Raw genomic sequence first — 13,456 nt, 5'->3', positions numbered from 1 at the left:
AAAACATGGCCCTCAAGCTATGGAGAGCCATATCAGAGTGATGCTGTGAGATCATCCAAGACCCCAGTCCAAGGCTGATGATGGGTTTCCATTTTAAATTTTATACTCTTTGAAAGGTACATGCTTGCTCTCCTGTGGGGAAGGAACTGGTTTATGTGTTGCTAAGATTGTTGTTCTGTCCAGCTGCAGTTCATGTTGTTGTGGTTTGACTGCCTGAATTTGGAAACCACGCCAGGATCCAAATTATCTGACAGGGAATAACCTCCTTTTCCTGCTTAGGCACAATTCTCTCTCAGATACCTGCAAAATCACTACCCACCCCTTAAATTTATTAGCAAGGGATCCCCTTGTTCACACAGTATTTAGACCTAAAAATATCAGGGGGAAATAAAATGTCACATAATTTCAGGGCTATAAAACCTGTTTCTAGCACAGATAAACTCTCCTGTTCCTCCCCTGCCTGTCAGGATATTGCTCCTTTTAGGAACCTTTCTTGGGTTAAATTATTTGATGAGCAGCTTCCAGTGGAGAAATGTACTCATCCCACAGTTTTCCATCAAGAGCCAGACACAAGGTTCCAAGGCAATGCTGGAGCTGTGTCATGCAAGCGGTTGGGCCATGGCCTCTCAGATGATTAGTGCCATGAGAACCCAAAACTTGGCCTCCTAAACAGAAGGAGGCTTTTTGGAGCGTGTGCCTGGTGGTTGCAGGCTTTGTTCCAAGAGCAGAGTTCACAGAGTTGAGTGAGATGCCTGAATTCCCTCTGGGGTGAAGGGAGAGGATTAAGTGCCTCAGAATGAGATTCAAAGTGGGCAGTGAGTAAATCAGGGAACACTCAAGCCTGCCTTAGGAAATGTTAAAGAGAGGGGTGTATTTGAAATCTTCCATAGATCCATGGTTTAGCACTGGCCACATCCCTGAGATAGGAGATGCTGTGAAAATGGGATTCAGAGCCCATGACCCCATTCCAGAACTAATTTGTCAACTTTGAGTAAAATACTTCTTCTTGCTGTTAATGCCAAGGTTAGAAGGCAGATGGAGCAGGAAGTGGAGGCTGTAACCACAGTCTACTTTTAGAGCAGCAAAAACCTGTGCCCGAGTTCCTCCATGAGTTCGAGAGGCAAAACCACATCCTTTCCTTTCCAGAAGGACACACATAAATCTCAGGAACCACTTTCTCCTTTTGGAGTAACAGAGCAGCAGGCTGGAGATAGGGAAGGGACACCAGGTGAGTGTGGGAGTCACCAGGTGAGGGGTGGGAGACAAAAAGAGCATCTCAATCCCTTCCCCACAGACCTGCTAAGGGAGGAGCCTCAGCTGCCTGCAAGGACACAGAGCTCTGTGCTTCACTCACCTCTGTCATGTGAGAGGAATACAGCAGGTGTAAAGGTAAGAAGAAACTCTGCTTTGATCATGAACAAAATTTATTTCAGGCCACATGAGAGGAGAGAGGCTATGGGGCAAGAGAGAAGGTGGTGGAGAGGAGCCAGCCATGGCAGCTGCAGGCAAATGCGCTCTCGTTACCAAGCTCTCATCTCACACTGGGAAAGCCTTTGGATGAAACACTTAAAAGAGCAGCCTCTAGCTATTAGATGAAGATTTTATTAATTTCCATGTATGTGCCCTTGCAGAAGGTTGAATTTCTTCCCATCTCCTTCAGCCCCAGTGTCCTCCAGCCCTCTTCCTACGTCCCGTGTTGGCAGCACTTTCCAACGTGTGTCTCTAGGGAATATAATCCACACACTTCTCCTCCTTGTATCATTAATAGGAAAATTCAGCAGGACCCATGGCAGGCGTGATTTTTAGCCTCCCTCCTCCTCTTGTGTCTGCTTTTATTCAGACAAATCAGCAGCACTTCAAAGCTCCCCACTTTCCCAGCATCCAGAACACCTTTTCCCACCTGCTTCAGAGACACTGGGATAAATCAGATCCGCTGCATTCCCTCACATTGCTCAATCTATTGCTTTTGGGGACTTGTTTTCAAACAAAATACCAGGATGGTTTGGCACGGGCTATTTTTAGCAAAGCTTAGTTGCATTTTCTGTTTCTCACTCAACAAAATGGTTTTTTCCACCCTGATTAGCTCTGAGCCTCACGCAGAGGCTGTGCCAGTAACGGGGAAGCTTTCGGGTTAGCTGTGGCAAAGACATATATTTTATTAGCATCATAATTATTTCTCCTTGGTAGCAACCCGAATTACCCTGCGTACCAAACCTGACTGAACAACCAATGGTTTGCTGTCCTGGCTTAAATAAAAGCTTCCTCCATGGTATTATTTTTTTTTGTTTTCCTCCAGTCACACTGGACTTGTCCAGGTTTGAGCAGTAAATAATCAGAACTGCAGTTTGTTTTGCTATTTCCCTCAGAAGTCTGGGATGGAAATTACCTAGTCCCCCACCCATGGATGCATTAAGCTTTTTTCTTTAAAGGAATCTTAAAAATGCAAACAAACAGTAATGGGCAAAAGTAAGGCTTCTTGGTCTTGTTGAGTGAAGGGATTTTTTTTTTCCTTTCAACATGCTGATAAGAGGAGGTTAATGTGTCACTATAAAAGAAATGTGGCACTTTGCTGTTCTCTCATGGAATACATTACTTAAATTCTCTCTATGAACTTACATCTTTTTCCTGAGATGTAGTTTAGCACTTAGTAGGAAATGAATCTTAAATATTTTGAAAGTGTAATTTAACATCTCAGCAAACCCCTGAATTGTGAATTGTGCTTTATAGAAATTTTAAAGGCTAGCTGAAGCTGACTTTAAAAAGAACAGGGAATTACATTTTTAGGTGGTTTTTTAGCTGCAGATGATTCTCCTATAGGTTTTAGATACCTTACTTATCCAATTGTAAACTTGGGATATCCTTTTTATATTTTTAGGGTGATTTTTATTTTGAATGACTTTTCATTCTTTGTGTAAATATCATATATACATATTTACATGTAAAAAGTTATATGCAACCAAAAAAAATGCTTTTTAACAAAACAATAGCAAAAATTAAAAAAAAAAAAAGAAAAAAATCCTGATACTCTAGAAAGAGGGATGAATATGGTTTTTAATTGTTCATCTATGTGTTTTATAATTTCTGGAGACACATCTAAACCATTCAGATCAACTCCACAAGACTTGGGACAGAGCAGGCAGTGAACTCATCTTTCTGTTCTGCTGCCATCCAGTTTGTTAGGAATAATCTGCCCTTCTGCTTATATCAATTTTACATCAGTTTAAATCGATGCTCACACCCATCAATTCTGTTTTACCTGGATTTAAACCAGAAATTAGGATTGCTCTGAGTATACAGCTGGCAAGCCCAAAACATTCATGGGACAAAAAAAGCAGTTTGACCCTGCAGAGAGCCATTAGTGAGTGTCCCCAGTCCCATGTGCACAAAAAAAAAAAAAAAAGTGCCCTGTGAAACCACTCATCCATCTTTTATGTCTTTATACGTGGAAACAGCACCAGCACAGTTAACACTATTGTGATGGACTTAAAAGCAGAACTTTTTAGTGGAAAAGTCCAGCTGTGGTGAGCAGCTCAGGAGTGGTGTCCTGGGGCACACTCCAGATTTACCTGAGCTCTGCCACACTTGGCACCTGCTTGGTTGTTGGTGTTTGCCATTCAGTGTGATCACCGTGTTTCCTCCTAAATGTTGATCCAAAATCCTTCAGTGGAAATCTTTCCTCCAGCCTCAATCATCAGTTTCAGTTCTTTGAGATGCACCTGCTTCAAGGTCTGGCTCTGATGATGTGTTGAGCACTGGAAGGGATTGTATTTTATATGAACTAATGAATTGTTTGACTTTGCAATTCATTAACATCATAATGGTCATTCAGGTCTTGTTTGAACACAAGGGGGAAAAAAGGCCTGAAAAAATACAAGAATGCTCATTTTCTATTATTGAAATCAAAGTGTGTGTGTGAGCAACTCCTGGAAACAGTGCTGGTCCATCCCAGAGTGCAATTCCCCTTCAATCCAGTTGAATTTGTTACATGTTGCACATTACAGGAAAAGGCATCACCATTTTCAGTATCATCCTGTTATGGCTAATGCTGAATAGGATCATCTGACCAGCCTACACTGCAGCATCTTTTATTTGGTAAGATGACCTCCTCTTGTTTTTCTTCTCCTGTTAAAAAAAAAACAAATAAATCCTGAATGCCTCCTTTTACTGAGGTTCCGCTTATTTTCATTTTTCTGTGGTTGTTTTTTTTTTTTTTTTTTTTTTGGTGTTTCTCAAGATTATGTCTATTTTTGCTTCTTTTTTTTTTTTTTCTTGAAACAAGACTGCCCAAATTAAGCACACACCATTTACAAGGTTACTGGGAGTTTTGTTCTCATCTTTCATAGTCTCACCCCTGGGTTGGTCTGTGTTTGCTGACTCAGGAAGTTTTCCTTTCCAGGATGGCTGCACCTCTATTTATTTCTTCTAATCAGGCTGAGACAAACATATGCTCCCTTCTGCTGGAGCTCTCTCCTCTCTAAAATTGTTTTGGCTGGGGTTTATTAGGTTGTTAGAGCTGTGCTGCTTGCCCTCTTGCTCAAATCTGCTTTTGGGCTTCTGTTTTTTATGCCTGTCTCCCATCAGTCCTTTTAAAATGAGTAACTGTCAGAGCTATGAGATTTATTTTTATTCTTGCCATCAGTTTCTGCTAACAGAACGACCTATTCCAGTGCATGTTCCTGTGCCTGACTTTCTTTTCTTTCCCTTCATGAAAAATAAGTGCTTACAAAAAAGTTTGGAGATTTGGCACTGGGAGCAAGAGGCGAGTGGGGATCCAAGAGTCCCCAGAACAGAAGAGGAGACACGTCCAAAAGAACTGGATTTCAGCTGCAGGCTGATTTGTGAGGCTATTCTGCAGCTAAAGAAACAAAAGAAAACCTGGGGGTGGAGGGAAATGAAAGCAGTGTAGAGGGCAAGAGAAGTCTTTGTGTTTGGAATAGAGTTTTAAGCTTAATTTAAATCATAATTGGAAGCAGGATGCAGTGGGGAGAATCAGACAATGAGAATAGAGCAAAACAAAAGACTGACCAGGCTGAGTGTGAAGAGATGTGAACAAGTTCTTTTAAAAATCAAAGGCAGAGCTGGTGTAAGCTTGAAAAATCCCCTTCTTTACATTCTGGTAGTTAAAAAAATTCTGTTCAAAATCAGAACAAAACCAACAAGCACATGACAATTTCCATCTGAAGAAATAATTTGGAAAAATCAAAAAACTGTGTTATTTTGGTGTTTCAGGGCAGCAGGGAACAGCCAGGCTGTGGGTAACAATTTGGGCTGGCAGAAGAGGGATAGACCCCAAAATCTGACAATGCTGGGCTCAGTCAATGCAAATCTGTTTGTTCTTACCTGCACATATATATTTTTTAGATAGAAGTTACATCCCCATCTTGCAAAAGGTAATATTGTATGCAGAGAGGAGACAGCAGTACTTACTAAAACAGACATTTTCTTTTCAACATGCAATATTCCTCAAAGTTTTCTCTTGGATTTTTGCATTTTTAAAGGAAATTTGACCCCAGATATTTTCAGAAAAAAATTAGGCAACCAGTGGCTGGCAGGAAACACATCTGACATATGTCTGTGGAGACATATGACAACTTGTGTTCCCGAGGACTGGAGTCTCTACACTTACCAACAGACAAACTGTGATGGTCATCTGATATTTTCTTTTGAGCCCCTAGCCAATTGTATTTTTTATTTTTATTTATCTCCTTTTGGTACAAATAATGAACTTAAAATTTATAAAGAGCACACGCAACAGCAGAAAGAATCTATTCTCTAAAGTGACTCTAAATGTGTGGTACAGAGAAAATCAGCGACAATAATCTAATGAACCTAAAATCTGTCAGTCTATAAAACTGAGAACTACTCAACACCCAGCACCTGTTTGTGTGAGCTCTTATATGAAAGTATCTCTGTTAATGGACAGCATTCCCAAATGGGAAACACTTGTTAGCAACGCAGGAAATTCCATTCTGAAACTGGTCACGTTATATTGTACAATATATAACAATAGCAGCAACCAGCAGAGCCATTTTATCCCATGTTTTGACAGAGGTTTAATTCACAACTGATTTATAACATGACCATGAAGACCTGAGAGTCCATGCACTGAGTATCAGCCTGGGGAGAACTTCACTTTTAATACTTTACATTAAATATAGTTTATTGTTGGCCCATTCTAAAGGGATGGAGCAGCAAGGACAAAATAAAACAAAAGTTGGTGTCTTTTGGCAGTTTTGTGGAAGTTCTGAGCATCTTCTGAGCAGGAAGCACAAATTATATCTACTGACAAGCTGAACTATTGTAAAATATAAATGAAGTGAGGAAAGTTTTGGTCCTGGCGTTGCCTTTCTTTGGTTTTCAAGGATTCTTTTTTAAGGATTTACAGTTTAAACCCTATGAGTAGTGCTTATGCCTCTTTTGAAGCTTGAAATGTGTCAGCTGAAGCCAGGCAATAATTTATAAAGCAATCTCACTGCTTCTGTACCTCTCCACCCCTTCCTCCCCAAGAATCCAGGTGTTGGCATCAGGCTGAGCAGCACCTTGGCAGCATCCTCAGTGCCTCAGGCAGCCCCAGCATCCTGGGGGGGTCAGAAATACTGTGAGCGTGCCATGGCACCACATATTGCATCTGGGGAACCCCCAGAAATTAAACCCTGCTGAGAGGGCCCTCTGCACCCCCTCTGATTTCCCTCTCCTTCCAGCTGGTGACAGGGAGAGCAAGATAATTGATAATTTTCATCCAGGTGATGTGGGAAAAGCGAGGGAGGCAGGATTGTCTGCCACATGCCTGGCATTGCTGCACTCCCTTCACTCTCCTTAGCAGCAAAAGCTTGGAGGAGTTAAAGCCCTCCAGAACAATCAACACCATTTACATCCCTGGCAACCCGTGGGGCTCTGATTTTTATATTTATGGCCAACTGTTTAAAGTCCATCCCTGGTTTGGTTTTAGTGCCTGACCATGGCTTGATTGCCCATTACTGAGGCAATCACTGAGTTCTTTGATTCAGTGAGCAGCGCAGGTTAGAGGATGAGGAGATTCCTTTTGACAATTACCAGAGTTGTGAAGTGTCTCCGCGTTAAATACTTGCTTCTAAAGTAAATTTATAATCCTTATTCTTTAGCCACTGCAAAAAGAAACTTCTACAGGTTCTTTCCATTAATTACTATTTTTCATTTCTAGATGTACACCTCAGCATTTCAAGCACAGTTTATGAAAGCCCAAGGAATGGATATGCATGGATGACTAATCCCAGGAAACCTGCAATCCACAGCAGTGCTATCAGTAAATACAAGTTTGGCAGCCCTTTAGTACCTGTGCCAGCAAAATGCTGCTGTTGTACACTCCAGGCTGGCTGGTGAGAAAATTGGAGAGTCACAGCTCCAAAAACTAACACAGAGGAGCTCCAGCAGCATGGAAGGGCTCAGGATTGGGAGGGTTTGGCATTGCCCTGAGTGGGATTCCAGCACAGACCCCACCACACCCTGTGTGCACTGTGCAATGGGAGCTGCAGGGAAGACCCCAAGCACAGAATTTCAGCTTTTTGCCTCTTTCCATCCCCATTGCTTTCCTCTAGCCACTCACCACTGACACAAAGGCATCAAATAAGGGAGAGGATTTGGTTTTAAACCCCAGCATTGTGGTCACAACAGTGGAGCTGGTAAAAGAAGAGAAAGCTCCTTTTACTTGCAAAACCCTGACTCCAAGCTGCAGCTCTGCCTTGGTTTGCTCAGGACTGCTCCTTTTTGCTCCCCAGAGCCAAGTAAGAGGGACCCCTGCTGCCCTTAGAAAAGCCCCTTTCAGTGGGTGAAAGGCAGTGCTGCCCCTTTCTGAGCAATAACTTGGAACTGGAGCACCCTGCTGGAAAACAGGGATCCATCTTCCTCCTGCACTGGCTTCAAGGTGGCGAAGGGAGGTGATATATCCCAATTATTTCTGCATTTCATGTGTCATCTGCAGAAACAAGGAGTTACCTCTCAGGCAGGGGCAGGTGTCTGGCAGCCTGGAGCAGGGGGAGAGCATCACAGATTTGGCACTTGACTGCATGACCAAAAAGTGGCTTCTCACTTCTGCTGGTGTTTCACTCTCTGAAAGCTGTGTGGAAGAAGTTAGAGCCGCCTGGGTAACCTGTGATATTCTCACTGTTGCTTGAAATTCATCTAAATGTTGACTCTTTCAGAGGAGCTTTGATGGAGAAAGGCAGTACCTTGGACCAGAGTGTTTGCACTAAACCCCTTGAAGATCAATGAGCCAGAATGATCAGACAGTTCCAGTTACTTTTGGGGACTGTATTTATCTTACAAGCTGGCCTTAAAATTTGGTCTTCATACATTATTCAAAGTCCAGATGTACCTAGCCTTTATGCATTTCTTCTTGCCCATAAAGTCTGTTCATTGCTTTTATTGCCACTGTAATAGCAAAGTGGCCTATTTAATATGCACAGTACAGCCACCAAGGCTGTACTTACTAAGCAAATGTTTTGGATCAAGTCAGTTTGGCATAAAACAGATTCTGATGATTCCAAACGGAAACCTTTCTCCTGCAGGAGCTCCCAGGAGCTGGGAAATGCTGTGTTGCATAAGACACAGGCACCTTGTAACCCTGGGAAAACATTTCTGGAGTGTTGTTCCTCTCCATGTTGCAGCAAGGGTTTTTCTCTAACTTAATACACCTAAAATGCACTGTCAGGATGTGTATACACACAGCACAGGGCTATGTGATTTTTTCCCCTCTGCTTGTTTGCTCTGTTGGATCAAAGCTTTAGGGAAAATATATAAAAATTATTAGCCTACATAGGCATATGATGCATTAATGTGTATGTTTACATACATAAATGCATATATTTATATACACATGCACATATTTTACTTAGTATTCAATGCCACCAATCCACATTTTATAAGCTCTGAGGTTTTCCCAAGTCTGGTCCACTGGGGTAGGCAGGCAAGGAAGACACGACCCATTAAAGAGGCCACTGAATTTCTGTGCTATAATTCCAGCTGTGTTTTATTCACTTGCTGTTATCTTGCAATGGTTCTTCTTTGTGCTTTCTTTGTTTTCCCCCTGCAGCTTCTTTATTTGCCAACACTGGGGAATTTTGCTTTTATGAGGTGTTTACAATGCTTGCTTTAAGGCACATATTTAAGTACCTGAAACACTTTGAGTTTGTGATGTTTGAGTTAAATATAGTATTGCTCTGCCAGGTACAACATGTAAATATCGATGATATAAGCATTTTAAAGCACTCAGAGCTGAATCCCATTCCCCCAAACATGTGTTGTTTTCAATACAGGTAGATTAGGATTAATTATAAAGTGGCTGAATAAATGAATATAGGGAAGTAAAAATCCCCTTCTCCCGAGAGAGCAGTTTATGTCTCCCTAGGGAGCCTTCAATGTCCAGGTGGGCTGAATTCAGGTGCTGCGCTGCGTTGGGTGATGTCTGGGTGTGGTGTGAGCGAGAGGCTCGGGAAGGCTCAGGCTGAGTTCCTCACTCTTCTTTAATTCTGTGTGCCTCCACCGAGCCAAGAGAACTTCACCATTCCTGATGAAAGTTGAGATAAATGCACTGGAAACTGTGAAAGTCTGAAATAGGAGGTAGCAGGGCAGTGTCAGCTGAGGTGTATTTTGTTCTGCTAATCGCTGGCTGCTGGAGTCTGCAGAGGGGAGGGAGCTTTTATGCTGAACGAGCGTGACAGGGTCACGCAGGACTTCGTGCACCTCAGGGACAAAGTTTCAGAAAAGAGTTTCAGTCTTTCATCAACAGTCTCTGCAGCTGAAAACCAAACAAAATTGTTTAAAGAGCTCCAACAGTGCCACATAGATGGTTGTCTTGGGGGAGCAGGGTGGTTGTTGGACCATCACCAGTGTAAGCTTATTGACTACAAAGTAGTGGAGACAATAAGCACGGAAAATGTAGGAGTGAAAATTAAAAACCTTTGGAAAAAGCCTTTGTGAGCATGTATGTTCTTGGAGGATGTTTCCCACCTCTCTATTGATCTGTTGCTGTAAGTCACAATGACCATGCTGCTCAGAAGAAAGGGATTACTTCCCTCAGAATGTGTGGTAGACAAAGACTGAAATCATTGCTCCCTAACAACAGCAAAACCCATCCTCAGCTCCGCTGCATGCGGAGATCTGACAGCCCTGCATGGGAAGGGTGCGTCCCCAGCTAATTGCTGCTGTCTGCTTTATGAAGGTATTATCTACATGTCAAGCTCCATTTCCCTTAAGGGCCCTGCTTTGCCTCTGAGCAGGGTTTGATGCAGCACAGAGGGAGCTCAGCACCTGGGAGGGCATGTGAACCTTCCAAGAGACACCTGGCGCGGTGGGAGCTCCACCAGCCACACTTCCCACCCTGCTCCTCGCCAGGCTGGGGCTGTATTTATAGCAGCAGGGCTCTATTCTGTGGTTGGTGCCTTCTGCTGAGAATTACTTAGGCAGAGGAATGAGATTCTGCTTCTGACTGGCATCAGAGCTCTGTTCCGGCTCCAGGAGGCCGAAAACCCACTTGAAAAGCCATCCGGACTTCATTATTTATTAAAGCTGGAAAAACAACTTGCCCGAGTCATAAATACATGGGTAGCATCAGTTAATCCTGCAAAGGCAGCGCTCTTATCACAATGACTTCAAGCACAAATAAATTGTTTCTGGGACCAAGAACACATTTACAAATGTGACTGAAGCTCCTGGCAGTATTAAGATGAAGATGCAGTGGGGTTTAGATCGTGGAATGAGTGATGCTGAGGACAGTCCTGAAATAGGCCCTTTTGTTAATGCTCAGTATGCTTCATAGAAGTAGTGTGCCCCAGATTTAACCAGGAATGAATAAAAACCAAAACAAAGTGTGTGTGAGTGGTAGTGAAGTATTACATGAAATGAGTTGAGCGCATCCTTTGTGGGGTTGTGCAGCCACTCTGGAGGATTGTTTTCCTAGCTCTGTTTAGACATTATTCACCCTCCAGAGACTGGGAGGCTGTATTCCTTTCTGTTCTGCATGGAACTATGTTTGCTGCTGTGCAGACATAGCAACAACGTCACTGGGTAAGAGCAGGGATTAAGATGACGCAAAACCAGGATTGTTCCTCTAAAATTAAGGCAGTGCCCTTCTGTGTGCAGTGGCCAAATGTTCCTGTGTCACCTTGCTGCTACTTGCACTGATATCACTGTTTGATGGATTACTACCTGTCTACCAGATGCTGCAAAAGAGTGAGAAACACCAGTTTGTATAAATTCAAGTTTGATTGCTTCTCTTGATGCCAGTGGCCTTGTTTATTTTACTTCTAAGGGATGAGGGTCTGGAAAGAGTCTGAAGACAGGTTTCAAATCCTTTTGAAAAATACCTAATCTGCATCTATTCTTTTAGATCACACTCTAATCCCTTTGACTGTTGTGATTGCAGCAGACTTCAGAAGGTTTTCCACCAATTATATTCTTATTTCTGGATGTCATTGGTGGAGCTTAGAAGGGTGCTTTCTTGTCTTCCTCTCTTCCCACAATAAAGCAGCTGCACAGAAAACAGATGGCGTAGAGTCAATCCAGTTGAAATTAATGGAGTCAGGCTCTCCACACAAATCTCTGCAATGAAAAAGGAGAGGATTTTTTTTTTTTAGTGCATTGCGTACAAGATGTATGTTGTTTGTAAAGGAATTTAGTTCACGTAAGGGATAAAAAGCTGTAACCAGTGAAGGGGAAAGCCTGGTTTTTAAATCAAAACTCAACTACTAGTACACAGGAGCAGTCACACTGTCTCAGTGGATGCCATCACGTTTGGAGTTGAAGGATGGAGGAATATTTATATTCTGGCAAAGTTATGTTTAAACCATAACTGTGCATGCATTGTTATGACATGCAGCCAAATTTTACATGCAGATTAATAACAAAGTTATGACTGGACTCATCTGAACCCACATAAACCCCTAACACTGCAAATAATCCTTAAACCACTGATCAAAAGTCAGTGTGTGACTTCATGAATAGGCATTTGTACATTGGTGTTTATAGTCTCTGTCCATAAAAATCGGGCTGCACAGGGGAGCAGATTTACAAAGATCTTTTCATGCCTACCAGGAATTTCAAAAACACTTAAGCAATTAGGCTCTGAATACCTTTATGGCTGGTACAAATTAGGTGACTAACTTATGCAGGTGCTTTGGTGAATCCCACTAGGCTCATCTATGCATAAACAGGTTCCTAAACAATGCTGATATGTTTGCTCCGTGGTCCTTAAACCTTTCGGTGACATATTTTGTTCCTTCCTCTGAGTAATAGAATTGTCTCCTTGCTGTGAGTAATCCACTTGTCAGGAGCTAATGCTGCATCTCACAGCTGCTCCGTGCAGGTGGGGTCATGGCTGGTGTCGAGCCAAGCCAGTTAATTCTCCTCCTCCTCTTGCTGCTGCTTGGAAAAAATCCAGAAGTGCATTGCACGTCTGCTGGAGCACACCTGTGCCTGGCACCCGGGAATTGCAGCCTGGATTTCCAAGGATGGATCATTAAATCAATGCAGGGCTGGAGTGCATGCTGGTTCTGTACCAGTTCTGTACAGGGCTGGGGAGATGTGTTAGAGACTCCTCTCTGCACGAGTGTGTCACAGTCTGGATGTAGTAAATAGATCTGTGTTGGGGCTGGAGTCTCACACTGTTGTGATGAGACAAAATGACAAGTGTACTCTAGGCAACAATCTTACATCTCTTCAACAGAAATGTAAAAGCTTCTTTTTATTCACAATAATCAGGGATTTGGAAGAAGAAATGGCAGACGTAGCACGATGAGGGTAAAAAAGCATTTCAAGAGGAATATCAGATGTTCCTGCTTAGCCACGAAATGCAGCAGGTAATGCACAGAGCTGCCTGAGGATTGCAGCAGAATCCTGTTGCCAGAGGTGTGAGCCCTTCACAAACAAAGCATCAGGAAAGTCCCCATTCCTGGGGTGACAGAGAGAGCCTGGGACCCCGGGGCAGCAGACAGGGAGTCACATTTTGGCATTCCAGGGAGCAGGGCCTCTGTGTGTGTTACTTTAGGGTTCAGGCACTGACCTTGCTGTTCCTGAGAAAGCCACGTCTGGTTAAGTGTGGCCATTTCAGGTGTCAGTGTCGTGTTGGCTGGGGAGGAGGGAGGAAGAGAAAACTTTCTAAAGGTGAGTTTATTGGCAGAAAAGGGAAAACTGCTCCAGTGGATATTTCAGGGGAAGTTTCACAATTGTCTGCCAAACCATCCGGCAGTTTACCCATATGCTTTGCTGTTTGAAACATTTTATTCTTTTCCACTTCCAGACTCAAACAGCCTTCAGGGATTTATAACATTTACTTAAAAACAGCAAACATTTTCAATTATTTCCACACTGTTCAGAAACCATAATTTACTTAATGCTATGAACAATCACATTTCTCGGGGACTGCTGTGAAATGTCACCTCTAAAGGATGGCTCCCTTGTTGGTAGCAGTAAAAGCCTGAGTTGT

At 42.8% G+C, this 13,456-nt stretch overlaps 1 long non-coding RNA gene across 1 annotated transcript; it reads left to right on the top strand.

The window, feature by feature from the left end:
• Window positions 1-1,273: 1,273 nt before the first annotated feature.
• Window positions 1,274-7,295, top strand: LOC119705372. Its single transcript, XR_005258203.1, has 3 exons — window positions 1,274-1,389; window positions 4,002-4,092; window positions 7,181-7,295. It is a non-coding gene; the product is annotated as an uncharacterized LOC119705372 (long non-coding RNA).
• The last annotated feature ends 6,161 nt before the right edge of the window (window positions 7,296-13,456 follow it).

The sequence above is a fragment of the Motacilla alba genome, chromosome 11, assembly GCF_015832195.1.
Source record: "Motacilla alba alba isolate MOTALB_02 chromosome 11, Motacilla_alba_V1.0_pri, whole genome shotgun sequence".
NCBI classification, from domain to species: Eukaryota; Metazoa; Chordata; class Aves; order Passeriformes; family Motacillidae; genus Motacilla; species Motacilla alba.
This window is presented reverse-complemented; position numbering and strand designations above follow the sequence as displayed.